Source organism: Lucilia cuprina, chromosome 3 (assembly GCF_022045245.1).
Source record: "Lucilia cuprina isolate Lc7/37 chromosome 3, ASM2204524v1, whole genome shotgun sequence".
NCBI classification, from domain to species: Eukaryota; Metazoa; Arthropoda; class Insecta; order Diptera; family Calliphoridae; genus Lucilia; species Lucilia cuprina.
In genome coordinates, this window is record NC_060951.1 from 34,722,756 (window position 1) to 34,750,542 (window position 27,787).

Here is a 27,787-nt window from a genome sequence, read left to right on the forward strand (position 1 = left end):
AGTCTATAGTCTAGTCCATAGTCTAGTCTATAGTCTAGTCTATAGTCTAGTCTATGGTCTAGTCTATAGTCTAGTCTATAGTCTAGTCTATAGTCTAGTCTATAGTCTTGTCTATAGTCTATAGGCAGGTCTATATTCCTGTTAAAGTATACTTTATATTGTAGTTCACAAATAGTCTTGTCCAGTCCTAAGTCCAGCCTGAGGTGTTGTCTAGTCTTAAAGTACTAATTTTTTAACAAGTTAATCCTTTTCAAAATTTTAATTTTCCATGCCTGGTAGTATATTACTCTGGCTCGCATTGGAAATTCTAGTGAGAAATTACATCTATAGCAATGACAACCATATTCTCTCTGTATATATGAACATGGCATCAGTGACAGGCAGCATCTGTGTAACGTTAACAATCAGTTTGTAGTTGTTATAATATCAGTGACTTATTTGGCATCACTAAAGCTACCGTTGAGACTTTTTTTAAAGTTGCAAAGTTGAAGTGTTGCAAACAGAGATAGTTTTATTTTTTTTTTATAAAACCATCAGTATCATCAGGCATTGTTTGTTTATGTCTAAATGTATGTTTATTTTTCCTCTTAAACTTAGAGGGAATATACATACATACATACATACATACATACATACATACATACATACATACATACATACATACATACATACATACATACATACATACATACATACATATATGAGTGTATTACATTAGAGTTATAACCATAATTAGCTGCAATCACTACGTGCCAGTCAGTAGTGTTCTAATATCTCAGGTCATTGTACATGAAATTTTTATATAATAACCCCCGTGTTTGGGCACAAAATTTGGAAGAGGGTTAAACCTCAGCTCAAATCCTTGCTCTTCCTCTGATTATATATCGTTATTTCTACAACAACACTTGTTTAAATCAAAAATTTTTGATTTTAGTTTAATACATTTAAATTTATATTTAAAGTAAATATCAAAAACTTAAAAGCATTTACCGCGGAAACTTTTTGAATGATTTGGGGAAAGTGATATACCTCACGTATAGAGCAGATTTAAAATCTTTAAAAATTGTAAAAATGTTATTTCCCTAATGTTCATATATACATATGTACTTAGTGTAGCATATGTGGAACGTATACGAGTCGTATGAATTTTTGCACTAGTAAACTCTTGAACTTTTGACTCAAACCATACAAAAAGTAGACGATAGAGAAAAACAACGAAAACCGATATATTTTCCTTTGTAATGGATTTAGAGTTTACGCTTTAGGGAGCATTAGGAAATTTACTATTGCACGTTTAACGTAAAGAATAAGATTCGGAGCACCAAAAGAAAAAATCTACTATCGACACTATCTATTAAGTTTAATCGAATATTGAATATTAATCCCTAATCCCCCAAATTGAAAAGCATAGAATTGTTTCAATTGGAGTCAGTTTAACAGAATGGCCCACCAAAATCTTTACTTATCCGGTAAGAAGGCAAGTAATATTCGAGAAAAGTGTAAGACCTAAAAATAACTGGTTACAAATCTGCTTACACAGACTTTTTCGGCTTTACAGTTATTTTTTATGTTTGCTAGTCTATTCTCTTTCTCAATGCCCCATTAAAAAGTAATTTTATCATACTATCTGGAATGGTTTCGACACAAATGTTAATATCAACATTTCTTGAAAAAGCTTCTTAAATCGTCTACTGTTAGAAACTAAATCCTCATTAGACATACGCTAATTCCTTATTAGACATACGCTATAGACAATTGACTACAAATTCTCTAAAAAAAATAATTATTTTATTGATAATGACAACTCATTACCAAGTAATATATGAAATAAGTACATTACCTGCAATACTCATTACCAAAGTTTGAAAATATTTTACTGAGGGGGATTTCAAATCGACTGGAATTAGATCAATTATTATCATTTCAACTAAAATTGATACAGTTCTACTAAGATGGACTATAATTGGACTAATCATATTCATTTTAACTAGAATTTAATTAAATCTAATCAAATCACCGGGAATGATATAAATTGTGGTCAATTAGTCCATAGATCCTCTATAATTGGATCAGTTTGAGTCTGTTCGATCAGAACTGGTTCAATTCTAGTGGTTTTTATAAGATTTTGATCAATTCCATTCGATTCGTCTAGATTCGGATTAATTGCAGTTTACACGACTAGATTTGCAATTATTTCAGTCTATACATCTAGAATTGAGTCAAAGCCAGTCTTTAAGACTAAAATCGGATCAATTAGTTTTGGGCAATTGGACTAGTAGGTTGTTAATCTAACTCGTATTAGATCGGTTCTTGTTTGGTACTGAATTGGATAACATCTGGTCTATTATAAGCAGGGAAACCAAAATATGCAAATGCATGTTTTTTGTGGTGCGTCGTATGGACTCATGGATAAGATATTTACACGTTTCAGATCAATTTGAGAATTTTGGCATCGATTTGTTAGAGCATATTTTTGCATATTTTACCGATAAGAGCATAATTTTGCATGATTTGTTTTTTTTAGCATATTTAAGGCATATTTTCGAGTTTTTAGAGCATATTTTACTCTTTTAGTGCATATTTTTCGTTTTTATACATTTTTAATTTTCTTTTCAATACTTTATTTAAAAAAAAATTTAAAATCGGACATAAAACCGATTACTTTTGATTTCATGAGACCAATCCATTTTTATAGTTTAAAAAACTAATTATTGGAATTTATGTCAACACCGAGTTTAAAAGCTATTAATACAATTGGAAGAAATGTGTCAAACTTTGTCGTTTGAAATATGTTTTTTGGGGACCAAATGGTTTCATGTTATTTATTGGTTATCTGAACGTAAAACGGAATTCCATTATACTAGTTTTTCAAACTATGAGATGAAACATTTACAACAAAATGTTGTAGGATATAGAATATGACATTAAACATTTATTATTTCATTACAATTTCAATCTTTTTGAGCTTTTCAATGTTAAAAAATAATAAAAAATTTTATTTTTGAAGCATATATTTTAAATTTTAAGAGCATATTTTGAGTTTTTTACGGCATATTTAAAGCGCTTAAAATACTTTTTTAGAGCATGTTTTCGGTTTCCCTGATTATAAGATTCTATTCTGTTCAACTCAAATTAGATCAATTCTGGAATATGATTAGTTTTGCCCAGTTGGACTGGAATGGATACAATTTATTGAATGTGTTAGATATATTCTATTCAATCTAACTGAAATTGGTTGTTTTCTTATTCTATTCGACTTAATTATTATGAATGGGATTAAATGTTGTTAATTGAACTAAAATTAGTTCAGTTCTTAACATTTTAACTAGAATTATATTAGTTTTAGTATGTCTGACTATATTTAGATCAACTCTTTTAAAATTGGATCAATACGACTTAAACTAGATAAATTAGAACTGTATATGATTAGATCTGATAATCTCTAGCCATTTTGACTAGAACAGGATAAATTGTAGCCATTTCATCTAGAATTGTATCAATTTTAGTTTGATCGTTTAGAATAACATCCATTCTTGTCAATTTGGAGTAAACTCAGATATATTAGTTGATCTAGAATCTGATTAATTTTAATAAAAGAGATTATAGTTTAGAGTCTGACTAGAGTAAGTCATGTTGAATTCTGTTCAATATTTTCAAACCAAAGCTTTTAAGTTTCATCTCAGAAAGAGGAAATCAGACATGCGCTGTTAACAATCAGCACAATTTTAAAATATTCCCGATTTTGAACTTGATGTCCATATATTTTGATATAGGACGCACTGTCTACAGAGGAGTACGTGAATTTTAAAGTTATTCAACACAAAAAATCTGCAATTTAAAGCAAGTTTTGAATTTGATTATACCTTCTGAAACCATCATCATATATCCCAATTTAAGATGACCATATACTAGCCGTTTTCCTCCAGTAAAACCCTATAAAAATACCATTAACTTGTACCGACATGTATGGATGTTTGTTAACTTGTCTTTTCGTTAGTACGTGCGATGAAAGTGAATTAGTTGGCTAAAATAAACAGCACATAAAATATAAGACACCAAAAAATAAAAAATAAATAAAGAAGAAGAAAACCATACATCCAAGACATGTGAATATGTGACTTATGCCACTATTTGTATGATGATGAAGTACAAAACAGTATTCCTTCTGGTTACTACTACATCACATCACACCAATGAAAATTGTTATAGTCATTAAATACATTTTCTTTTTAGTTCGCTCAAACTTTACAAGTGTTTTTTCAATATGTTTCCATTGACTACATACATGTAGGTACTACTCAATACTTATTGAGGTTTCTCCTCTTTGCAAACGAACACTTATTCTTCAGCATTTAATAAAAGGCTTAACTAAAAGAATCAACAACGAAGAACTTCTTACAAATAACCCAAAACAAACTTTGCCAATAACTAAAGTTTAATAGAGGTTCTGAAGTGGGTGTTGAATGGGTGTGTTTTGTTAGATGGAGGTGGATGGGGAGGTGAGTCTTGTGAAAAGTTGAAAATGTTTGTGCGAAAAGTAGGAATTAGCAAAACTGTCAGGGATTAACATAATGGAGAGTCTTAAAGGAAAATGACTAAATAAGCTATGACAACATATTGTTGTTGTTTTTTCTATTCTTAAGTTCTTATATGTTGCTACTTTATTGTGCTTGCTGATGCCAAAGTTGGTGAGTATAAATAAATACCAGGAAAATTTTATTATTTCTAGCATATGTTGATATAGAAAGCTAGAAAAAAAGGTTTATATGGTGTCATTTATGGTTCATTACACAAACATACATTGATTTATGCGAAGTTAGCACATGAACTTATTTATTATTTTGAACTTGCAAAAAGAATGAAATGCTATAATGACTTTAATATATCAATTAGATGACTATTAGCTTTTAAGGGATGAAATGTTGTTGAAGGCAAACTTTTATTTAGGCTTTTGGGTGTCAATTTTACACAGATTTCTATGATTTGAAAATTGATGATGTGACAAACTTATAAAAAAATATGTAAATCTTCAATCTGATATGCTGAATAGGATAGGAATTATTTATTTTATGAATCTTTGTGGAGGAAAGTTGTCATCATGACGACATTCACAACGACAAAAGTTAAAATATTTCCTAAATTTTTTCTTACAAATGTCTATAGTCTAGTCTATAGTCTAGTCTATAGTCTAGCCTTTTATGCCCTTATTTTTGTCTAGTCTATAGTCTAGTCTATAGACTAGTCTATAGTCTAGTCTATAGTCTAGTCTATAGTCTAGTCTATAGTCTAGTCTATAGTCTAGTCTATAGTCTAGTCTATAGTCTAGTCTATAGTCTAGCCTTTTATGCTCTTATTTTTGTCTAGTCTATAGTCTAGTCTATAGTCTAGTCTATAGTCTAGTCTATAGTCTAGTCTATAGTCTAGTCTATAGTCTAGTCTATAGTCTAGTCTATAGTCTAGTCTATAGTCTAGTCTATAGTCTAGTCTATAGTCTAGTCTATAGTCTAGTCTATAGTCTAGTCTATAGTCTAGTCTATAGTCTAGTCTATAGTCTATAGTCTAGTCTATAGTCTAGTCTATAGTCTAGTCTATAGTCTAGTCTATAGTCTAGTCTATAGTCTAGTCTATAGTCTAGTCTATAGTCTATAGTCTAGTCTATAGTCTAGTCTATAGTCTAGTCTATAGTCTAGTCTATAGTCTAGTCTATAGTCTAGTCTATAGTCTAGTCTATAGTCTAGTCTATAGTCTAGTCTATAGTCTAGTCTATAGTCTAGTCTATAGTCTAGTCTATAGTCTAGTCTATAGTCTAGTCTATAGTCTAGTCTATAGTCTAGTCTATAGTCTAGTCTATAGTCTAGTCTATAGTCTAGTCTATAGTCTAGTCTATAGTCTAGTCTATAGTCTAGTCTATAGTCTAGTCTATAGTCTAGTCTATAGTCTAGTCTATAGTCTAGTCTATAGTCTAGTCTATAGTCTAGTCTATAGTCTAGTCTATAGTCTAGTCTATAGTCTAGTCTATAGTCTAGTCTATAGTCTAGTCTATAGTCTAGTCTATAGTCTAGTCTATAGTCTAGTCTATAGTCTAGTCTATAGTCTAGTCTATAGTCTAGTCTATAGTCTAGTCTATAGTCTAGTCTATAGTCTAGTCTATAGTCTAGTCTATAGTCTAGTCTATAGTCTAGTCTATAGTCTAGTCTATAGTCTAGTCTATAGTCTAGTCTATAGTCTAGTCTATAGTCTAGTCTATAGTCTAGTCTATAGTCTAGTCTATAGTCTAGTCTATAGTCTAGTCTATAGTCTAGTCTATAGTCTAGTCTATAGTCTAGTCTATAGTCTAGTCTATAGTCTAGTCTATAGTCTAGTCTATAGTCTAGTCTATAGTCTAGTCTATAGTCTAGTCTATAGTCTAGTCTATAGTCTAGTCTATAGTCTAGTCTATAGTCTAGTCTAGTCTAGTCTATAGTCTAGTCTATAGTCTAGTCTATAGTCTAGTCTATAGTCTAGTCTATAGTCTAGTCTATAGTCTAGTCTATAGTCTAGTCTATAGTCTAGTCTATAGTCTAGTCTATAGTCTAGTCTATAGTCTAGTCTATAGTCTAGTCTATAGTCTAGTCTATAGTCTAGTCTATAGTCTAGTCTATAGTCTAGTCTATAGTCTAGTCTATAGTCTAGTCTATAGTCTAGTCTATAGTCTAGTCTATAGTCTAGTCTATAGTCTAGTCTATAGTCTAGTCTATAGTCTAGTCTATAGTCTAGTCTATAGTCTAGTCTATAGTCTAGTCTATAGTCTATAGTCTAGTCTATAGTCTAGTCTATAGTCTAGTCTATAGTCTAGTCTATAGTCTAGTCTATAGTCTAGTCTATAGTCTAGTCTATAGTCTAGTCTATAGTCTAGTCTATAGTCTAGTCTATAGTCTAGTCTAGTCTATATCTAGTCTAGTCTAGTCTAGTCTAGTCTAGTCTAGTCTATAGTCTAGTCTAGTCTATAGTCTAGTCTAGTCTATAGTCTAGTCTATAGTCTAGTCTATAGTCTAGTCTATAGTCTAGTCTATAGTCTAGTCTATAGTCTAGTCTATAGTCTAGTCTATAGTCTAGTCTATAGTCTAGTCTATAGTCTAGTCTATAGTCTAGTCTATAGTCTAGTCTATAGTCTAGTCTATAGTCTAGTCTATCATAGTCTAGTCTATAGTCTAGTCTATAGTCTAGTCTATAGTCTAGTCTATAGTCTAGTCTATAGTCTAGTCTATAGTCTAGTCTATAGTCTAGTCTATAGTCAAGTCTATAGTCTAGTCTATAGTCTAGTCTATAGTCTAGTCTATAGTCTAGTCTATAGTCTAGTCTATAGTCTAGTCTATAGTCTAGTCTATAGTCTAGTCTATAGTCTAGTCAATAATAATAAAAGTTTTTGATAATTTTTATGGAAAATTTACCATAAATTTTCTTTCTATTGAAAAGGTTTGATAAATTTTCTTTTTATACAAAATTTAGATAAATATTTTTTTATTCAAAATTTTTAATTAATTTTCTATTTCAATATTTTTTTTTAGGAAATTTTAGATAAATTTTATTTTTATTCCCTTATTTATGCGCTTTTCTCTTCAAACAAAAGAACGTGTGTTACTCACTGTAAATACATAAGAAATCATGTTAAACTTCCGTTTATTGAATATCAATTATATTGATTTTAATCGCTATTTAAATCATTAAGTATGAAAAAGAACCCTCCTTGTAAACTCTTAAAGAACTAATATAAAATTGAATAAGTAGAAGTCAGGCTCTCCATAAAGTGAAGATAATAATGCGTGTGTGTAAAGTTTTCCTGTACAGTTTTTCCTTTGTCGTAGTCATCGTCATTCCCTGGTAAATACATGTAGGCTGCGCTGTTAATGTTGTCATTAGTTTATTACTTAACTGATTTAAAGAAGTTGATTGTTGTCGGTTGCCGGTTTGTAGCTGCCGGTTATTACTGCCGTTTTTCATTCTGTTTCTATGCTTTTTTGCTAATGATTAAACGCATTTATTACTAAACTTCTACTAAAACTGTCTGTCTGTTCCTCGTTGCTAACTAGTAAGAGAAGGTATTAGAAGAAGCTGAAGAGCCAAACGGGGGAATTTGTTAGCAAACTCAGACAATAAGGAAACCACAGTTAAAGCTGTAAGCAAAATAATGCTGCAATACATCCATATTAATTCCCTGTTCTAAAGTACTTGTACGCGTACTTTAGAGCATTAATGTGCGTAAATTTAGCAGTGCGTATGTTGTTAATTAAAACCTCTTCGAGGACGTGTATTTAGTCATATAGATGATGAGTGTTTCCATTTTCTTTCATTTGCTACCTTTAACTAAGAGATGCGTTGCAATGCGTTAAGTGGTATCGCAATTGAAATTGCACCCGTATGCAAAATACTAAATCCTTAAAGTGCACTCAACATTCGTATTCGCGTTTAGTTTGTGTGTGAACCCTTTCTTTCTATATGTTTTTTGCATCCGGAGCTTTATATGATTAAAGTTTGTCATAAAAATTCCTCTTTAGTCAGACATTTCCCTACATTTACTGCAGCCTTAGTTAGCGATGTTAAGTTAGTAGTTTTACTTTAGAAAATGTTGTCTTTCATAGAGGTATGTTGGTTAGTTGTTAATTAATTGGATTAAAATTGTGTTAACTTGACTTTTTAAGTACCTTGAATGAATCGATAAATGTGGTAAATAGTTAATCCCTCTCCGAACATGCGGATTGTTTATTAATACTTAAAACTATTGTACTTTTCATTATTTTGTTAGAAAGTTTTAAAACTACTATTCCCTCTTTTATTATTTTGTTTAGAAGTCATTGAACTCAGTGTTAGAAAATTTTGATGTTTAACGCTTTTAAAATATTTAAAATTAAACTAAAACTGTGTCTGAACGATTCTAGAACTGAAGTATAACTGAACTAGAACTGAACTAGAACTGAACTAGAACTGAACTAGAACTGAACTAGAACTGAACTAGAACTGAACTAGAACTGAACTAGAACTGAACTAGAACTGATCTAGAACTGAACTAGAACTGAACTAGAACTGAACTAGAACTGAACTAGAACTGAACTAGAACTGAACTAGAACTGAACTAGAACTAGAACTAGAACTGAACTATAACTGAATTAGAATTGAACTAGAACTGAACTAGAACTAAACTAGAATTGAACTAGAACTGAACTAGAACTGAACTAGAACTGAACTAGAACTGAACTAGAACTGAACTAGAACTGAACTAGAACTGAACTAGAACTGAACTAGAACTGAACTAGAACTGAACTAGAACTGAACTAGAACTGAACTAGAACTGAACTAGAACTGAACTAGAACTGAACTAGAACTGAACTAGAACTGAACTAGAACTGAACTAGAACTGAACTAGAACTGAACTAGAACTGAACTAGAACTGAACTAGAACTGAACTAAAACTGAACTAGAACTGAACTAGAATTGAACTAGAACTGAACTAGAACTGAACTAGAACTGAACTAGAACTGAACTAGAACTGAACTAGAACTGAACTAGAACTGAACTAGAACTGAACTAGAACTGAACTAGAACTGAACTAGAACTGAACTAGAACTGAACTAGAACTGAACTAGAACTGAACTAGAACTGAACTAGAACTGAACTAGAACTGAACTAGAACTGAACTAGAACTGAACTAGAACTGAACTAGAACTGAACTAGAACTGAACTAGAACTGAACTAAAACTGAACTAGAACTGAACTAGAACTGAACTAGAACTGAACTAGAACTGAACTAGAACTGAACTAGAACTGAACTAGAACTGAACTAGAACTGAACTAGAACTGAACTAGAACTGAACTAGAACTGAACTAGAACTGAACTAGAACTGAACTAGAACTGAACTAGAACTGAACTAGAACTGAACTAGAACTGATCTAGAACTGAAGTAGAACTGAACTAGAACTGAACTAGGACAAGCACAATTGAATTCTAAAAGAATAACTATTTTAATACTAAGAAATTCGTCACATATTTTACAGTCTAAACCTAATCATTACATCCAACGCCATATTGCCCACAACAGCTGTCGAAACCAATCACACCAATCACTATTAATAATGACGGCAATCATCATTCTCTGCAGAGATAACACAGACACAAACAGGCGTATCATAAACGTCATCATCTTAATCACTTTTAACAAATCCAATCATCTTTTAAAATCATGTTAAACTGTCACTCTATCGATAACAAACGAACGTACGAAACGTATAACAAACTGCAACAGAATACAAACACTTTGCTCTATTAAAAAGCATTCACACAAAAAATTAAAGGAAAAAAGAACAGAGCATAAATGGCAAAAGAACAACGTGTTATACCAGTATATTCATCCGTAACATAAATTGTATCATGGTAAACTGATTTTGAAACATGTTTGGGCGTTTAAGTGTCTATCAAACTAACTATAGTCAGTCAACTAAATACTACAACCAAACGCAATCTAGAATTTATAACATAATTTGTCACATTGAATGTGATTTCAAGTGTTTTTTTTTTGCGATCTACTCACACTCACACAGTTATTTTTCAGGGTCTAGTATATAAAAACAATTTAAAACCATCGGAAATTGTTTTAATTTTTCCTTTATTGTGACTAGGAAATGTTAAAAAATGGTAATGGAGAAAGAGAGGGATCAAGGAGCAAAAAACTCAAACAACTTATGTTGCATAATTGTTCTTCAATTTTCCTTTTTTTCTTAATTGAAATGCAATTAAACTCCTATTTGTTGCTTGTTGTAAATATTCCCGTCCGTTCTTAGTTTTTTTCCGTTCGCTTGTCCATTTTTTCTTTCTTCTGCTTGCCTCTTCATGGTGGTCAAACATTTAACAGTTGTTACCCACCACTATTAGTTGGTTATATGTCTCAACCATATTTATATAGTTCAGAGGCAGAGATAAAAATGAATGAAATCTGTATTAAGAATTGAACTAGAACTAGAACAGAACTAGAACAGAACTAGAACAGAACTAGAACAGAACTAGAACTGAACTAGAACAGAACTAGAACTGAACTAGAACTGAACTAGAACAGAACTAGAACAGAACTAGAACAGAGCTAGAACAGAACTAGAACAGAACTAGAACAGAACTAGAACAGAACTAGAACAGAACTAGAACAGAACTAGAACAGAACTAGAATATAACTAGAATATAACTAGAACATAACTAGAACTGAACTAGAACTGAACTAGAACTAGAACTAGAACTGAACTAGAACTGTACTAGAACTGTACATTATTAAATGCAGCCCTTCAAACTCCTGTCTAAACGAAAACACTGGAAGGAGACTAGAAAAATATCGAGTAAATTTGTCTATATACAATCTCCATAGCATTAACCACAGTCCAGACAAGTTTTTTTTGTTTTGTTACCTACTCCATCTATACAATATTGTATTAAAGTTTATATGAAGCAGAATAAACACATATGTTGGAATTTCTAACCATATAGAGAAGAATGGATAAAACAAAAAAACTCGTTGGAGTAAAAAAAGATTCATAAAATAAACATCAGTATATATTTAAACCACAATTTGTTGTTCTACATATAATAGAGATTCAGGATACAACAACAAAAAAAAAAACTATGTTGGTCAAGTGTTAAAATACACCATAGAGAGCAGCAATAGCTGGAGCAGCATCAGCATTTCAAATTCATACTCCCCAAACACTTCAATGTATTCATACTCATTTTGCGCTACTCTACTTTAATAGTTTTATTTGTTTTTACTTGATTTTGCCTTCTTGGAATGGTTGTTTAGTTGCAGCTGCAACTGAATATATAGTAAATTGTAGGAGCTGGCTGTTTTCATATAGTTTTACTATTTGTGGTGTGAATGTTTGTATGTGTTTGTTTGTTAGAGTTGGCAGTTTTTGATTTTGTGGGGATTATTTAGGGTTTATTATATTTGTAGTTTATTTTATTTCTTTTTTTTTAAATTGCAATGAAAAGCAATTAGTTGTTTATAATAAACATTAAAATAAACAATATCCAACAACAACAGCAACAACAATCCCCTGGCAGCTTAAAAAGTTTTAGTCCGGTTTTACGAAAATATTTGTAGATATTTTGAAAATAGGGTGCAAAGTTTTAAGAGGATTTAGGATTTTGTGGCAATTTAATTGTGGGTAGTGTGATTCAATTTGTTTATGATTCTATAAATTAAAAACTATTTGTAAAAGTGTTTTTATATGGTTTTACTAAATAATTGTTTGGTTTTTAGAAATTTTAGTTATTTTAGTTATTTTTTGTTGGTTTAGAACAGATTTCAATTGAAAAATATTTTGGAAGTTGGTTAGACATTTGAAATGTTAATCTGTTATAAGAGGATCATAAACAAATTTATAATTGAGTTTTAATTTAAAATCAAATTTATTTCAAATCTAAGAAGAAAACAAACTCTATGCTTTATTTCACAAGGATCATTTTTTTCGAATGGTTCTTATTTCGACTTATCACCAGCTATTTCATTTACGACCTAACCCTCTTTTTTACAAGCCACTAAATAACCATAATGTCATATATTATTAAAACCTCTAAACCATTAACATGCGAAACGTTATAGGAAAATGTTGAACCAAATAACACATACCAACACAGTTGCTCTTAATTAAACGCATTTTTTTTCAAAGGAGATTTCCTTTAACATCATCACACCAAACAGTCTTCCATTGCAGCTGTCGAAATATCGAAGAAAACTTGTGAACAGAACGAAAAACAAAATTTTAATTTCATTATCACCACATAAATAAAAAAGCATTAAGAATGAAATAAGAAAAAGGAAAATATGACCATAATAAAAGTTCATTAGATCATGACTTTGAACGTGCACTAATGAACAATAAACTTGATGAAATATAAAGGTCAAAAAAAAAAAAAAAAAACTTGCCGATGGCATGGCTGTACACGAAAAAGGAAAGTAGTTATGACATCGCTTAACCAGTTGGATACGTGCAACTTTATCGATAAGTTTGCCAAGTGATAGTTAGTTAGTTGTTTTGCGCTCCCTAACCAGTGCCTCAGGTAGGAATCGAACCCACGACCTACGTTCTACCAGACTAGAACACTAACCACTAACCTACCGGAGGCCACACCAAATGATTAGTCCCATTGAGAATTTTAATCTATTTATATCTATAACTTAATTTTATTCTCAAAAGTGTCTGATCTTCATGGATGTTATACAATTGTTAAGTTCATTTTCGCCTCCTTAAATATTTATTCATTGATCGCTTTAAACTTTCGAAAATGTCTAATTTTTTTGCCAACAAAGCATCATTCGCAAGGGGTCACTGAAATTAACTGAATTCATATGAGAAACCTGGTCGACCAGCCGAATAGACACTAAATTATAATACCGATGGTAAATATTTAAAAATTTCTTTCGACCTGGAAAAGTGATCTGTCCTAAAAGGTTCTTTAGTAAGGTCCCACACATTATCGTTTTGGATTTCTTCCGAAACTTTATACGCTTTGGTGGTCGCCGTAGTATGTTGACTTTTATGTAATGGTCGTCCAAAACTCTCCAATGCGGTTTCATTTATAAGCTCCTTTGAAAATCTACTTCCTTATCTCTGATTCGATTGAGGAATGTAGCTTTATTACCTTACATCAATGTAATATGTATTATAAGAAAACCATAAGGGATTTTCCTCTGCGATTGATATATGTGGTTCCCCAAGCTACATGGTGGGAGTTGGGACCACAAACTTTTATTATTTTATTATTACTTTTTGTTTATACCTCTTCAAAAAGTTTCATTGAATTCGACTTTGAAAGTAGTGTCGGAAAATCAAAGGGCCTGGAAACAGATTCTGAGTCCTTGCTTCATCACCTTTGCATCCGATGTTTGCAATTGATGTTGAGAGGAGAAAACTTAAGTTCTTGTGACACCAGGCACATGTTATTTTACGAGATCTTGAATTTGAAAATTCTTGAGATTTAATAAAGAAACCTATTTTCGGTTCATTTTTTTCCATTTTTTTGGCTTCCAAGTATGCAGTCATTAGACAGTTTATTCTACCATCTTATTATATTGACAATGGACTTTAAGAATGGCGGAAATTCATTCTCATTTGCCAGACCCAGCTTAGCATCTTTCAAGAGAGAGGGAATACTTTTGGTTTCCAAGTACGCAGTCATTAGACATGTTTACTCTACCATCGTATTATATTGACAGTGGACTTTAAGAACGCCGGAAGATTACTTTCCTTTGCCAGTTCCAGCTTAGCATTTTCCCAGGGAGAGGGAATACTTTTTATCAAGTTTTTCACGATGCCTGTACATTGGTAAGATGTTAAGCTAATCGACAACACATCCATGCTGATCACGCAGCTCACGCTCTCTATTTGTTGAGTGTCGTTTGTAACATAAAGTAAATGTTATCAGACAAGACCTTGTATCAGCATAGAAAAGTTGAAAATTTACGGGATTTAATCATTCTTCATTCCTCCTATTTGTTAATGTTTAACTCAACATTTTGACTTCTAAGTATGCACTAATTAGACAGTTTACTCTAACATCCTATTATATTGACAGTAGACTTTAAGAACGCCGAAAACTCTCTCTCCTTTGGGATACTTTCTACCAAGTTCTTCAGAATCCCTGATCATTGGTGAGAAGCCAACTTTATCGCCAACACAACCATGCTGAATACGCATCTTACGCTCTCTATTGTTTGATTTACTTTTGAAGCGATTGTGTTGTAGAAATTTACCTGTCGGATTACCGACTTTATATATTGCATTGCATCGTCCCGATGTTTTTGCTTTGCAACTATGGCGTAAGATGGCTTTTTTCAACGCTCTTGCTTTTACATTTTCTTCGGTTCTTAGGGCTTCTTTTAAGACATCCTTACTTTCGCGTTTGATTTTGCGTTGCGTTCGTCTTTGGAACATTTGGGTTGGCGTTGTCACCTTACTCTCAGGATTCTGACTTGAAGTTCTTTTCAATGAAGTATGGGTTGACTTCGAATATATATAAAAATACAGTGAGATTGTTTCATTCTTATACACATTATCATTTATCAACTCTTCGGGGGACATGTTCCTCTTTGTCTCTAGATATTTAGAGAAAATTTGATTTTTCTTTGTCGTCGTCGTGGGATTGGCAGACTCCAATATCCTGAAGCATCTTCTTCAACTTTCTCCTATATGCTTCAGCTATATCAAATTGTTTTTGTTGTCATAAAATAAAGGACTCTGGGCTTAACGCATGGCGGTTAGTAATAGATAGTTATGCTAACCATTTTCTCTATTTCAATCTTTATGGGATCTAAAGTTGTGGAGATACTGATTTCCTCAATTATCGTAGCATTCGTCTTCGGATGGTGGGCAGTTCGTCTTGAGTTGACAATATATCCACTTTTCACCCGCCATCCGGTGACGATCTCGGTAGAAACAAGGGAAAACTTAATTGTTGAGTTACACAAGATCTTCGTATTACAACTACAGACCTACGATTTCAAGAACTTTCTACGCCCATATCTCGTATATAGATTTTATAAATGCTATCTAAAGTATTCTAATCCAAGATAAAGCAGAACGATTAAATCTTCCCTCTCTCGACTTTTATCAGCAGAATGTAAAGAAGATCCGAAATATTTTGTTGCATTAATAATCAACAACAGTCTCTATTACGAAAACACTGATCATGTAAAGCCCTTTAAAAGTCGTTCCTGACAATAACTTACAATAATTTAGATCGTGCGTTACGTTACACGCTACACAAAAAGTGCTAATTATATTTAAGATATTGAAAAGGATGCAAGCGTAATATTAAACAGGGAGTTAATATATAATAGCATGACTAAAAGGCAGAAAAAAAAGCAAAAAAATAAAGAATGATCAACATAATGATCATAAATGCGTTTAAACGTTTAACATATATGACGCACTCACATACATATGAGTAGTAAGAATCAGGCATTTCTACAATGAAAACGATGATGATGACGATCTTACCGACCAGTTTGGGTGGTCGTAAATTAAGTTCGTTTAATAAAATCCACATCTTGTTAGTGCAACTGATTGTAAAGTTGTAGTGTATGTAGTTTTGCACTTTCATTACTATAGTGAGAACTGAAAACAGTTTCAAAGTTAAACGTTTAAAGTCAAGTAGATTGTAAAGAAGTTATAGGCATCAGGCAAGTGGAACTGGTTGATTTTTTTTTCGTGTACTTTTGTTTCGAGCTAAACAAGCTTAAAACTTGGCACCTGGCACTGTATGTACATATGTATTGGAATTCTTAGCTCTGTACTATAAACTGCAATTCAATTTAAAGCCAATAATAAAAATTGTGTTTCAAATTTTACATTATAAATATTATTGTAAAGTGTTTGTGGCGAGAAATGCAACAGAATATAAGAAAATAAAAAAAATCGTGCAACACGATCGTGAACTTGAAATTGTATTTATACACTTTGAAGTTGTTTGCTATATGCTTTGTAGAACTAAGAAAATATTTACGATATTTGGTGGTATTTTTTTTTTTTTTTTTAATTTTTGTTTGTAGCTTTTAACTTTGTTTTTGAGGCGTTGCAAATATACCTCCTTTTATTCGTATATATAAAATGTTTACAGTGTTGCAATGTTTGCACTTTACTTTTTGTGGAAATTTTAAAGCAAAAATCAAATAATGACACCGACAGATAACTTATGATCAATTTTCTATTATTAAAAACAATATTAATGAATTTATCTTTTTATAGAAAACTAACAATTAATTTTTGCTTTATGGAAAATGTACGATCACTTCTGTTACGATCACTTCTACAACAGATTCTATTTTAACAGAAAACCATATTATTCCATATAAATAAAAAAAACTACGATCAATTATTCATTAAGAGAAAATTTACCATCAATTCTCCATAAAGAGAATATGTACGATCAGTTATCTTTTTATGTAAATTTTGCGATCAATTCTTTAATAACATAAATTCATGTTTAGTTTTCTACTTATATCCAAATTTAGAATGATTTTTATAGTTTTAAACAAATCTACAATTCATTATCTAACTGCAGAAAATCTACGATCACTTTTCTTTATTCTCTATTAACTCTTTCACGTATACGGGACACCAAGATTATTTTTTGAGCGGTCTTTTGAGTTCACAGCTACAGTAAATGATCATTTCCAAAGAAAAAATACGTTATTTTTTAGAAACTGATGTCACAATAAGCCAAAAGGGATAATATCCTGTGATATCCTTCAAAAACACTTTCTCCAAAAATGTATGAAAAGGTTTATAATTTAATATAAAATTTCCGAAAAATTTGTTATTTATAAATCACAAAGATCACATTTCTAATCATTAAAAATCATTGATTAGTTTTCCACTAAATACCATTAACCAACTCTCTTTTTATAGAAAAATTTTAAATTAGTTATTTATTTTTCTCCAGATATGTAGAAATTATTCTCTAATAAAAGAAAACTAAAGATCGATTCTCGATTCTAAAAAACGTTTTCTGGATTAATAGAAAAATTATAATCAATTCTCAATAAAGAGAGAAAATGCGAAGAATTCTCTGTTAGCAGATGATCTACTATCAACTCATAGAATGGGATATTACTAGTAAATGTGCCATCTCTTTGTAGAGAAAAATTTAAGATTAGTTATTTATTTCCAGAAATGTAAAATCAATTCTCTAATAAAAAAAAACCAACGATCGATTTTCTAGAAATAATGGTTTCTACAATCTACTCTGGATAAATAGTAAAACTATAATCGATTCTCAATAAAGAGAGAAAATGCGATGAATTCTTTTTTCCCTGTTAGCAGATGATCTACCATCAACTCATAGAATTGGATATTACAAGAAGATCAGTGATGAAATTTGTGATGCGATCGTTCTCGTTTTTTTAAGTGCGATCAACTCAATTCTAATAGAAAATTTGGAAAATTTTGTTAAAGAATCTACTATCAATATTTTTACTAAAATAAAATTTACGATCTTCTCTCTATTAAAAGAATATTTACGATCAACTTTCGACATACATATAAAAAAATTACGAGAAATTTTCTTATAATAGAGCATTTAAGATCGTTTATATATAATTTTTTTATATAAAACAAAGACAAATGCAATGTCATAATAAAATAAAATTTACGATCAATTCTCTTTTCCAAAAAATCAATTCTCTTTGCATGAAAAATTGGAGATCAAGAAATTATCAATTAATACAAAATTACCGATAGATTCTTTAGTAATAAAAAATATATACAATCTAGTCTCACTTAGTAGAAAATCTAAGATCGATTCTCAACAAAAAGAGAACAAACGATCTATAATCTTTTTATAGAAAATTTGTAATAAATTCCCTGTTAATAGAAGATCTACTTTCATTTAATAGAAAACAATATTACTAGAAAATCTGCGATCAAATCTTTGATACGATCGGTTATCAATTAATGGAAATTTTTGTTTTTCTATAACGCTTACAATAAACTCTCTATTAAGATTAAAAATTTACAATCATCTGATCAATTATCTATTTAAAAAAAACAGTAAGATCAACTCTCTTCTAAAGAAAAAGTTAGAAATTTATGATCTACAATCTCTAGTAATATAAATATGTTCGATTAATGCTCTCACAACATAAAATTGACAATCAATTCTATAATAATAAAAAAAAATATCCACAATTCACTCTCAATTTATAGAAAATCTATGATCTATTCTCAACAAAAAGAGAATAAACATTCAATACTATTTTTATTGAAAATTTGTGAAATATAATACCGCTCTATTAAAATAAAATTTACGATCAGTTCTTTATTAAAATTACTTTCAATGTTGTCTTTAGAGAATCTACGATCAGTTCTTTATTAAAACAAAATTAACGATCTTCTATTAAAAGAAAATGTAAGATATACTCTCGACATATAGAAAAATTAAGAACAATTAACAATCACTTGTATTTATAGAAAATTTACAAACAGTTCTCTTTTCATATAAAACAATTGATCGATTCCCTTTTTGTAAAAAAAAAACTTTAAATTTTGAATTCGATCTTAAGAGAAGACAATTAATTATTGAAAATTGCATTTTTTTTTTTTTTTTTGAGTTGGTTCTCCTTAGTTTTTAAAAACCTCTACTCTACTCTTGATCAGCTATTGATCAGTAGTTTTAAATTATTTTTGTTTTTATATACATTTTCTTATACAAAAAGTTTTTGTCTTAAACTTAAAAGCCAATGTAATATATTCCGCATAACTTTTAAAAAAAAATCCTATTTAAGCCTTTTTACAAAAGCTCAAACTCTTGTAAGTTAACGTAAAGATAAATCGTAAAATAATATTAATTCGTGACGTTTTTTTTTTTTCTGCTTCGCCAGTTTTTTTCTTACTTTATGGAATTGTTCTTGTCTTCTTTATGATTTAAATTGCTAAAGTATTTTACAGATTTTTATTCGCACGGCTTGTATAGAGTTTTGTTAAAAAGTTAGCAAAAAGATAATGTGCTCAACAACAACGACAACAGCAACAACGAGTTGTTATTGGCAGAAATATAATACAGCAGCTTTTAGTAAACATTTTGCAACGTATTTAACACCAAGTATCATCATCATCATCTTCATGGGAGTACCACCTTCTTTTTGTTTTTTATTCTTTTGGGGTTTTGTGTTAAGCCTTAGACTTCATTCGATTTGTGGCATTCATGATTATGTAGCATCAACATTATTGCAGTTTCTTTTATGTCTTACGATCGTTTTGTTTTTCATTGATTCTTCTCTCATTTTCATGTTCGTGTTAATGACGATAGTTTGTTAGCTTTGCGCACTGCGGCTTACATCTTTTACTTCTAGATCGTAAGAGAGAAAGGAGGTTGTTACAAGTTAAGATTTGTAGAAAACTGATCGGGATTTTTTTTATTTTCTAAATACAAACTGATCGAGAAATTTCTAAAAATAACAATTTGATCGAGAATTTTTAAAAAATAGATCATGAATTTTCATTAAATGTAAAATTGATCAATAATTTTGTTTACAATTAATTTTTTTTACCAAATTTTGTTTATTTTCTTAAAACTGATCGAGAATTTTCTAAAAACTGATCGCCATAAAAAAATTCTCGATCAGTTTTTTTGAAAATTAAAAATTGACTTTAAATACAAAATTGATCGTGAATTTTCTAAAAATAAAAAAATTTATAAAGAATTATGTAAAATAAAATATAGAGACACTTTTTGAAATAAAAACTAAATTGATAAAATTGATCGATAATTTCTTCAAATGATCGATAATTTCTTGAAATGAGAATTTTTTCGACAACTTTCATTAATTATAAAATTGATCGAGTATTTTGTTTAAAATGGAAATTTATAGAAAATTACCGAAAATTTTGTTTGAATAAATAATTGATCCAGAATTTTCTTAAAATAGCGAATTCAACGAAACTTCTTTCAAATCGAAAAATTGATCGATTTCTTTCTTTATTAGAAAAATAATAGAGAATTTTGTTGAAAAGGAAATTGATCAAACAATTTTTTTGAAATAGAAAATTTTTTCATAATTTTTATAAGACAGCGAGTTGATCGAACATTTTCTTCATATCCGAAATTTTTTAATTAGAAAAATAATTGAGAATTTTGTTTAAAAAGGATATTGATCGAACATTTTCTTTAAATAGAAAGTTTATTGAACATTTTGTGAATAAATAATTTATCCATAAGCTTTTTAAAATAGCGAATTGATCGAGATTTTTTTTTCATATAGAAAATTCATCGAGAACTTTCATTAATTAGGAAATTGATCAAAAATTTTATTTAAAATGGAAATTTATAAAATATTTACCTAAAATTTTTTCAAATCGAAAACTGATCGAAATCTTTCTTTAATTAAAAAATAATCGAGAATTATGTTGAAAAAAAAAATTTTTTTTTGATCCAGTTTTTTTTTTAACAGCGAGTTGATCGTAAATGTTTTTTATAGTGAAAATTGATCGCGAACTTTCTTTAATTAGAAAATTGATCTAGAATTCTTTAAAAAAGGAAATTTATTGAAAATTTTTTTTGAATAATTTCCACAATATTTTAAATATTGAAAATAGATCATGAATTCCTGTACTATCGAAAAATGATCGAGAACTTTCTTAAATTAATCGTTAATTTTGTTTAAGAGAACTTTTATTTAGCAGAAAATTGTTTGAGAATATTCTTCAAATCGAAAAATTTGATTTTTTCATAAATTTTGTTTGAATAAAAAAAGGGCTAAAATTTTATTTTTACAAAATATTGATCGAGATTTTTTTTACACAGATCACATCGATCGAGAATTTAGTTTAAATAAAAAGTAAAATTATATTGTATATATTTTTTAAGAAATCAAGAATTTTTTTTTAATAGAAAATTAAAGAAAAACTTTTATTTCAGGGAACATTTATCAAGAATTAAAAAAAAAAAAAAATAAATAACGAGAATTTTTTCTTAATTGCAAATTTTCATAAACAAATTGATTTGGAATTTGAAATAAAAAGTGTATGGATCATTAATTTTCTGTAAAGAGAATATAGAAAGAGTTTTCTAGATAAAGGCATTTAATCGAGAATTTTCGAGAAAATTGACTTAAAAAAAATAATTTTTTTTAATTTTAATTTTTCTAATATTTTTTCTTACAAATAAACTTAAAAATTTCTTTTAAATGCAACTTATTACCTTTCTATCTACGCTAAGCTGCTTTCAAATTTACCGTTACAAATTTCATTTCTAACATTCAAACTTTAACCAAAAAATCAATAACTTTTTATAATTAATTACTTACACTGCATGTTAAAATTCAATAAAACTTTAACAATTCTATTAAATAAATCATAAAGAAATGAAACGAAAAAAAAACAAGCACGAACATGTTTATACATGCACAAAATCCAAAAAAAAAAAAAATGTACGCGAGTGAGGCAATAGTTTGTAAATCAATTTTCACTCCCACCATGAACATAAACTTAAATATTCCTAAGGAACACCATCAAAATAAACCACAAGCAGACAGTCACTCAGCCAGACAGACAACCAGCATCTTCCTTATGAAAACCATTATAATGGTGTTTGTAGAAGATATCCCCTCCCAACAGGTAACGGATAATAGAGTAAAATGTGCAATGCAGTTGAAGTCTATTGTCTTTCAACGAGACTAGTTTAAGGTACTTTTCTTTTAGCTATTTTTTATTCTTTTTTGATTCTTTTTTTTTCATATAGATTTTTTCGACGCATTGAAAAACTGCAGCTGCTTTTCATTGAAGAAAGAAAAAAAATGGCGAAAATATGAAAAAGTTACTCGTTAAACAATGGCTGGAATTGAAGAGGAAGAATATACAATGTTATTTTTGGCTTTTTTTTATTAGCCCCACGGTGTTTTAGGAAAATATTCATATTCGACCATAACGAAACGTTTGCCAAAAAGGAATCAGCTTTTTCTAAGTGTAATTTAAAAGTATAAGAGGTTTATTATACCAAAAATATTAAAATGGAAAAAATAACCAACAAAAAAAAAAAAATGATTTTTTTTATAATATTCTTCGAGAGTCTTTGTATTTACTAGTCATACTTCACATCAGTGATCGGCATAATGAGAACATAAATATCAAATTTACTAAAAAAAACTAGACAATTTCATAACAATCCTGCAAAAACTGGGTAATAACTTGCAGTTGTAACCACTTACCTAGTAACATACTTTTCAAAGACTACTACATATCATAATGAAGTACTCTAGTAATGACTTATAGTACTCTAGTAATGACTTATATAAATACTTTCTAATTCATTAGACAACTTTTGCTTAAAGATATGAAAGCTGTATACGTTTTTACACTCAATTTACATTCACTGATTTCACTAATTACTTCTAAGCGATTGTGGTAAGTACTTCCCTGCAATGATATCACCGTTTTAAAATAATGTGTTTACATTATGTAAGAAAATTTTAGTATTTGAATGCTTTACATTTTAATACAAGTTTTTGCTGGGATATAAATGTTTCTCTCGGCCCCTTCTTTCGATAAAAGCCAATCTCGTTTTTTGTCTCTCTCTTTTCACATCACATCCACAATTTACCTCATAATATTTGATGTAACTATTGCAACAAAGTATTTTAAAGTGTTATAGAAATTCTGACAGATTTTGGCACTTCAGCGTTACGACGACCTGACGAACTAAGGCAGTCAGCCAACGTTAAAAACCCAGCATGCGGAAGAATTTTAACTACACATTTTATGTTTGATTGTAAAATTGAGGTTTTTTGGTTTATTTTAAATATTATTATGAACAAGATTTATTTGGCTTAAAAGTGGTACAAGTGGTTAAGTGATATGATTCAATTTAAAGGCATGAGAAGAATACGTTAAAATATCAAGAGTGAAATTAAATTCATATGCACTATGGGAAAATAATAAGCTAAATTGGATTTTAGACTTAAAAAAGGCTTTCAAGATTGAAAGACTGGAATGAAACGAAGGCGTTGCTGATCGTAAACGCCAACTGATTTGATGCCTTACCGATAAACCTTGAATTTAGTTCTTAGATTGAACTCTGTTCGAACGTACATCAGGTCGAAGAAAAGACACACATTGGACGCTATTGCTGCTTTCCATTAAAAAACAATATTGGCAAGGAATTATCGAAAAATCTTGGAATTACAGAAATCTTAGAACTTCAGAAATCTTAGAACTTTCCAATCAGCGTAACTGAGGAATGAAATATCTATAATGAAACGACATAAAAATATAATTTAGACGAAAGCCTACAAACGGAAAAAGTATTTCACAGTTCTCTTTGAATGCTCTACATTCGACTGAATCCTTTCGTACAATTTTGTAGATCATATTCTTCCCCGGGTTCGGTGCTGTTTCCGTAGACAGCAGATAATAAAGATTGACTATGGGAATAGGAGTTTGAAAAGATTTGCTGTTAATTGTATATGATATGGGATGACATGCGGGACAGGCACGGATCCATGGCACGGATCCTCCAAAACCGAAAACTTTTCATACAAAATATAAAAATGAGGAAAAAGGAAAAAAAGTACAAAAACAAAAGTACGCCACCAAACACTCGAGCCGGATCCGCGGCTGATGGAAGGAGTATGCGAGCCTCACCTACCTGTATTTCAGATATAAGTGTGTCATATGTTGTTCTCTTATGAGTGTGTCGGGTAAATGGGAAATGTGCTGAATTGAATGAACTCTGTTCATACTAAAATTACAACAGTATCTGTATTACTCACTGGGACAGGGTATAAACAATTTTCGGCTTATTATTGGATTTGTACTTTGTTCTACTGGTTACATCTCTAGGTGGTGTTGCCGACTTAACCGAGGCCATCACATCTGCCTGATTGTAACCGGAAGTGATGTTTTACATCTCGGAAATAAAGCTGCGGGTGAGCAATGGTCAGAGATTAGAGTTTAGCTCAAGTACTTGAGCAAAGTGTACGTATAATGGACGGACATCCATATACGTAAATTGCAACCTGCGTGTAAGATTCACAAGGGTGCAGTGTTTAATAGTTATGTTTTAGTGACCTAGAGGATGAAAAAGACCACCATAGGCCGCCAAGAAAGGTGTTCAAGTAAAGCACTTCGACTTCTCCCCCCAGGACCATGTTACCTTTATGAAAGATACCATTTAGGTATTATTGCATTACCGGAGTAAAGAGGTGCTACCACTACATCTAGTCTACCGGGACTTGAAATGAACCATAGCCCCTCATAATCTAGTACTACGGTTGGTTGGTTGGAGGTTCATTTAGGATTTACGTAGTGGCAGTGGTTTAAACCCAAATTTTGGGGAAAGGTGTGCTTGATTAAAGAATTAATACACGGTGAAATATACATTTTTGAAAAAAAGTGTCTAAAAAGTGGGAGCGCTACAAATCAGAGGATAAGGCAGTGTATGATTAAAATATTGGAATTGCACGTATACTGAACCTGGAAACTCCATATACATACATACGTAAATTAGCTGTGTGTAAGATGCACAATTAGGCTTCGTTAAAGAAGCTCACGCACTGGTTGAAAAAGACCAACGTGATTAGGGTAACACGGCAGGTATTCACGTAAAGCACTTCCACATTCATTACATCTGAATATCGAAGTCAAAATTCTCGAAAATTTCCGCCTCCATCATGTCCATTCATTTATAACAGTACAATATGTGTATTATATATTTTTGAAGTGATCTATAACCGGCCTTGGATAATCCACTTAAAATTAACATATTTCTTTTGGCGAAATCTCCCATGTTTCTAAAACTTTGGTTGATTTAAAAAGGCTATCGCACTTACAACTAAGCAATATCTATGCTTAGTTGAACTTCCTGATATAGTTGGACTCCATTTCAAATCTGTGATTTTTCTACTTCCATGATGAATTTAAACATTTATTCCTCTGGATTATGGACTGGATTATAGGCTATAATTTGAAAATATACCCAACTAAACTGACTGTAGTAGAAACATATTGTGGAACAGTTTAATTGATAGTATGTTCAGACTATTGCCGAGAATACAGAGTACAGTTTTTTGCCAAGACTAGAGACTAGACTATAGGTCACATTATAGACCAGTTTAAAGCTGACTCTATGATCGGTACTATTGTGTATATTTTTTTTAAATATGGAATTCACCAGACCAATTGTGAATTTCGATCGCTTTCAAAATGGCCATGTAAACCTTATGAACAAGGTATAGGCCGTAATTTTTAGGATATTTAGATAAAATCTGTCGGATCTTCAGAAAAATTTTTGGCAGAAACGTAGGATTCAAAATGTATATGTGAAAAGTACAAATGGATTGAAAACAATACTTTTGCGGCAGAATAAGTTTAGATTACACTATAGTCAGCAAAAAAAAAAAACTTCCAAAGAAGCGAAAAAGAAGTAGAATATACTCCGTGGAAGTGCTGGAAAAGACCTAAAGAAGTAATAAATTTAACACAGGCTTGTCATAGAAAGGATGTTCTTTTTATTTGTTTCCAAATTCACTACATCTGAAGTCATTCTAAGGAAGTAATTTTAATGTTCTCTTTTGGAAGTTATTAGGAAGTGAAATTGTAGTACTATAAAATACAACTAATTTGACTTAAAGAATATTAACATAAATAAATAAATTACACGAATTAATCAATTAACTTCAAAATAACATTTTAAACAAAATTGAATTCTTTTGGTTTCTTGGGAAGTCAATAAACATCACTTTCACAGAAGGTAAAAAAATTCACTTAGTGCTTCACTTTAGTAGTGATAAATGTTGTTCTTTTGGAAGTACTTCGTTTTATTTTTGCTGGGCATATATAAAGAAGTTAAAACAAAAAGATTCACTTACCATTTATTATGGTTGATGTCCATAACACTGAAAATAGAAACAAAAAATATTTATTTTAATAAAAAAAACTTGTTATTTTCCGCAGGATTAAAGCTATAGCAATCGGTTACACCGTTCAAGTTCTAACACTTATACAAACACATGAAAGTAAACATTTTTATATATATTTTTTTCAACAGTATTATCTTAATATTCTCTTTAGAAAGAATTTAAATTATCTCTAATAAATCGTCAATTAATCTTCTTTCAAACAGCCCGCTTCATTTTTCATTATGACACATTAACGTTTAAAGAAAAAATCCTGTTATTTATTTTCGCAGCTCATGATTTTCCCACCATTACTTTTTATGTTTTCTTTAAAATATCTTTTATTTTTGCGTTTTATAACTTTATTAAACAGATAAATATTTTCATAAATACTAAATGAAAACAAAAAAAAAAAAACTCGCAAAATGAAAGTAGGCAAAGAATCATCAAAGCAAAAATACTTTAAGGGAAATTCCTGTTAAATATAGTACTAAAAATTTATGATACTTAAAAGAATTACCCCCAAAAAACAGGCATATTAAAACATAAACGTTCATTACAACTAATGATATGATATTTGGTATAAAATGTTTTGCTTACATTAAGCATTTTTTCTTTGGTTAAACAAAAATTCTAAAGAATTTTCAAACTTAAAATATTGTGAACATTAGCAGCCAAAAACAAGGGGGAAACAACAAAAGACAATAACAAATAATAATCAAACTCAAACTGCCTATAAAATCATCATTATTTTCATGCTCATCAACTTTATTTCGAAGTCTTAAAAAAAAAATAAAACATAATGTAATGTATTTCCTTTTTAAAAACTCATTTATATATTTTACCAACTTAGGCTCTGTTTATTAAGGCTTAATAGAAAGGCAATAATGCACACTTAAAAATCCATAAGATACTCATGCAATAACATCATTATGACCCTCTGATGAACAACAATAATACTGTAAGCCAAACTAATATAATTTTCTTCCAAATAATAAACTTGTACTCGTAAGTGTGTTTAAAACTTTGGAGCAGCAGACTACTAACGCACACATTATTTATTTGATCATGAGGTCCTAAACCATGAGACAGTCTGCTATTGAGACAGCCATGCAGGCAACAATGAAATCAAGTATGTATAGTAGATATGTGGGTAAGAGATGCCAAAGTAATAATACTTTATAGCAGTTGGGGAAAGGAATGTAGTCTTAAACTCATAACAATCTTAAGACTATGGACAGATTTATGTCGAGATTATAAGCAATACCATAAACTATATAGATAGCTAAATAGATAGATAGATAGATAGATAGATAGATAGATAGATAGATAGATAGATAGATAGATAGATAGATAGATAGATAGATAGATAGATAGATAGATAG

The 27,787-nt window shown here is 30.2% G+C and overlaps 1 long non-coding RNA gene across 1 annotated transcript in view; it reads right to left on the reverse strand.

Moving 5' to 3' along the window:
* Positions 1-27,787, reverse strand: part of LOC124418699 — a 164,884-nt gene that overhangs the window by 23,670 nt on the left and 113,427 nt on the right. The window contains exon 4 of the long non-coding RNA XR_006940163.1: positions 26,376-26,402. This is a non-coding gene — a long non-coding RNA (uncharacterized LOC124418699). The remainder of the gene's footprint in view (positions 1-26,375; positions 26,403-27,787) is intronic.